Below are 5,000 nucleotides of genomic sequence, written 5' to 3' on the forward strand. Positions count from 1 at the left end.
TATTTATGCTATCAAAGTGTGTGCTAAAGTAACCATGCAGAAAGTGACAAGAAGATCAAACATTAATCGCCCGCCACATATAAGCCTTGATTACACCTTTCTTGTAATCTTGTGTGCTTTCACCCTCACCTTAATGCAGTTGCCAGTATTGTTTGGTTTACAATAAAAAGTTGTAATAAATTCATCTGATGACCCGTCTACCATTACGTCGAGGAACTGGAGTCTGTTGTTTATATCCAACTCCACCGTGAGCTTTAATTAGAAAATAACCTGAAGGTAATATCTAAATTCCTCGAGTAATTGCAGGTCTACAAAAAAAAAAAAAAAAAAAAATCATCAGTATACCTACAATACAAAATTGGTATGGTAGAGAGTTTTTTTTAGGTATTGTTTTTTTCCGACAAAGGCCATAAATACCTGGGCAAATATGTACATATACATATGCATATACATATACATATAAATATACATGTACATATGGATAGACATAGACGTATACATATTCACACACACACACACACACACACACACACACACACACACACACACACACACACACACACACACACACACACACACACACACATATATATATATATATATATATATATATAATATATACATGTACATGTACATAAACATGTACATATTCATGTGCATATACATATGTATCTAATGTCATAAATTATGTGTATATTATTATTGACTAATAATTAATCATTCTCGGTAAGTTTTGGATTAAAAATGCGCTGAGAGATTTTTTATTTTGCTCATTATCAAAAAGACTACAAGAAAAGAGAAGCAAATAATAGAAAATACCAAAATCCCGAGAGAGAGAGAGAGAGAAAGAAGAATGAAAATCCTTAACAAAATTTAGTGTGCACTGTAAATATTCATTCAGCTGAGTAATTCTTCTCGAAGTATATGTGTTTGAGGTTCTGATGCACTGCGTAAACAATGGCAGATCACAACGGGCTAACAAAGAGCTCAAATCTCATTATCAAAATAAAATGGAATAAAATATGATAACAGACAGGATGATATCAATATAATTGAAACTACAAACATAATAGGAAATGGGTTATGAACCGACAGCAGAGACTCAACTGGTATTTGGAAATGACATCATCAAAATCTGACGGACAGCAAGTGACCGAAGGTTGTTGACATTCTCCACGATTTATAGACCATGACAAGCAGCAGGCACAATAGCGAGTCTGTATGAGAGCTCCAATAAGCTAGGACAACGTAGTTGCACAGCATAATTGGTCACCATTGCGGCCAAACATAACTATGTCCGTTTACCACTTATACCAAATGACACGTGTAATGGGAGGTATATGCCATACTAGGGGATAAAATGGTACATAAGATACACGAAATTAACTTCCCATTCTAGGACAGAAGTTCTCACAGTGAATGCATATTTCATGTATTTACAACAACACTCGTAAGGAATTGTGAATTAGTTTTTTGTCCAAGCTAACCATATGCAAACTAGTTGGTAGTTTTACATGTAAAAATGTCTAACTCACATAAGAGTCATTTACTCATATCTGTAAACTATGATATACAAAATGGGAAGCTAATATGGAGAAGTGAGTACAGAAAAGAAAATGTCCGTATGATCAACCTTGTAGTCTTGATGCTTTGGTATGTATATTCGATTATCATGTATGATCGAATTCGTTAAGAGACTTGATACAATTGAATGAAAACCTTATAGATGTCGAAAGATTATTCATATTTTCATCAACCCTTTCGTTTCGAAGTTCGACTCTTAAATTTCTTCTGGTAGCCACATGACTATTTTATTAATTTGAGGGAACCTGTATAGATGTAGATGTAATAATTATAGGCATATGTACAGGTTATGTGCGCCATACAAAAACATGAATTCTCATTACCAATATTCATCATCCATTAACTGGCTTTACATAGGCGATAGGCGTCAGACGTTTACAATGAATTGTTCATTTTTGTTGATGCTGGGGATTCTAAAGCACTTTGATTACACACGCATTAGTTCAGTTGTCCTTCTAGGACGACAGCGACATTACCCTATTCACAAGACCAAATGAATGGCCAAGATAGTTTTCTAAATCATTCATATTAGGTCAGTTTGCCGGTGACCATGGAGTTTACCATGATAGTTGCATGGCTGGTAGAGATGTATTCTTTGTAACACCACAATAATTCTATAATGTGTCGCAAACGCCTCTGAACCTGCTGAGATGTTTTTTCATAGCTGTTCATCAATAGCAAAGGCTTTTAGATGATTTGGTGTCACATTTAGATGTGGTCCTCGAGAACGCTTTGCTTGAGTCCGTCTTCAGCAAACGTGTTATGTGTGCTGTCAAATCCAATTATCTCTGCAATAGGATTATCTTGAGTGGAGCTCCGTGAGCTGTTCGTATTTTCTCTTTGTACTGTGCCACCACAAGTCCTAGACGGTGTTGTACATATCTAGTTTGAAATAACCTCTTTATTTTTTATGTGGGCCTTGTAAGGACACCCACAACTTGCTGTCATAACCAAGATACCGAGTCTTTTTGCAGGGACAATCTGTTATTTGGCAAGGACAATCACAGCTGCGAGAAATACATCAAATACGACGCAAGTACCTGACGCAAATGTCTGACGCAAGTTCCAATTAGAAAATAACAGACAATTGACAGATAATATTAGGTACGAATTTACTTCCATTTGGTCAAGTATAACATTCAAAGTCTCAAGAGTTGATTAAAATATCAAATACTGTGGTGAGATATAAAACGAGAGGTTACATGTCGCATATACCGTATGGAAGGTACAACAGGAATTAATTATTTGCAATGCAAAACATACATATGTGAGTGGGGTGACAAAAACAGAGCTAGTAAGCAACAATCGGAAAGAAACTCTCAGTAGAGTTGTTTTAGTTTGGTGTTTTTTTATTAAGAAAATGTATAACAGAAGAAGTGCCAAGTGATGTCTGAAATACAGGTCTTACAAGGGAAACAGATTGACGATGAGAAAGACATTACCACGACATACAAAATAAGATGTGAAAAAATGAATTGATCAGAAAAGGGATAGGAAGATACAAAAAAAAAAAAAATACGACAGACTAAAGAGACATTACCACTAAATACAAAAGAAAACGTGAAAAAGATAACTTGATAAAAAAAAAGGGGGCAGGAAAAAAAAACACGACAGACAAAATAGGTGGAAAGAACTCATCAAAAACAAAAGAAGAGTAAAAGTGCAACCTAACAGACAAAAAAAAAAAAAAAAAAAAAAAGAGGGACCAGATATAAGAGAGCCCAAAGCAGCATCAGAAAAGCCATCAAAAGAACTAGGGAAAAGGTACAGCAGTTCTGAAAAAAAGACGTTGCAAAGTTACAAAGAATATCAAGCCTGACAGACCTTTCAGTCCATACGTAGTGGGCCGTCCATAATCCTAATCCCGAAGGTCTAATTCCTGGATTCCTTCCTTAGTTTTTCCGTTCTTCTTAACGTGCATTTGTACCTCAGCACAGGTCAGCTTTAAGTTGGTGACGATCGAGTATACTTTGACATATGTTCATCAGGGTGCTGCTTACTACATGTTCGGGAAGGTCGTTCCACTTTCTACTACATCCCCGAGGAAGAAAAATATTCCGCTTTCTAGGGTGGCTACCCACACCCTGTGTTCTTTTAACAAGGTAGACTAGAAAGTATTGAAACGAAATTTTCGAAGTTCCATCTATATACAAGGGCTTCACTCCCCTCATAAAGGAGGTAGCCAGTCAGAAGCATATTTCTAAAATTCTTAAAAAATTCTGTGAAGTGTAATAATTAACCTTCTAGGTCGTTCTTTTGGTAGTAAGTCAATTATTTTTTTCAAATATATTTTATGCCTTATGGACCGATTGCTTTATCTTCACATTCCTTCTTCACTTGAAATCTAGTTTGCGTAATTCTTTGTTAAGATAAAGGTCCTATAATTAAATTCCATATTCTACTCCTGACGTGATAACACTTTTATATGGCATTATGATAACATTTTTATTCTATATGCTTATATTATTGATTTGTAACATTTTACTCATTCCTTTTGTTGGCCAGTTGATTTTTTTTTTAATTATTAGATATTTCTGTCCTAGTATACTTCAGACAGCTTAAGCCTTATTGATTCACTAATCTCCGTTGATATCTTATAGAAAAAATTATATTTGATTACCAAATATACTGATCACTCTGAGATTGCATTTAACAGGAGAGTAAATATTATAACAATCTATGATACTATATAGTTTATATATCTACGTTTGACTGATGGCAAAGAGATGGAGACCATGATGTCGACGTAGTGCTAAAGAAAAACAGGTGATTGGCTCGACAATGGAGACACGGGTGAGTTCCTTTGAAATGAATCAAGTAGAGCTGATCAACAATAAGGGCACTTTAAGAGAAAGGGTGCCAGATTAAGTAATAACTGCTAATGGAAACAGAGTAGGACAAATATCAATTGGTAAAGGTCAAAGGTTTCTGAAATGTTATTGACGAACCAAATTTCTGACCAAAAAAAAAAAATCTACCTATTTCAGTGCAGGAAAACTAATATATTGTGACATCCTGGCTATGCAAAGATATAGCATATTTGCCTATGAATAAACTTCTGGATCCCCGGCGAATCATATATCATTTTCGCTTCTCTTATGAGTGCTGAAGGCCCAATAGAATGTGTTGGTAAGGAGCCTACGACAGGAGACCATTATCTACAACCGAGGCCATCACCTTTGTCCTATGCGTTTACAGTGCTGAGTCCAATACAGTCACTGCTGGAAATTGGAGAAAAGTGCGGGATTCGAACCTGAGATCATCACGTATCCGCTTACGCCAACAAATTCCAGTAACCAACATGACAATTGCTGTTAATAACAAGGCTTTGCACGTAATAAATGCCTATTCTTGTATACTACCATGCTCGCCTAATGGCTTATCCAGACAGTGCGTACACAAACAAAGCCAGTACA

This window comes from Oratosquilla oratoria, chromosome 14 (genome assembly GCF_046742065.1).
Source record: "Oratosquilla oratoria isolate Oo_2021 chromosome 14, ASM4674206v1, whole genome shotgun sequence".
In the NCBI taxonomy this organism is placed as follows: domain Eukaryota; kingdom Metazoa; phylum Arthropoda; class Malacostraca; order Stomatopoda; family Squillidae; genus Oratosquilla; species Oratosquilla oratoria.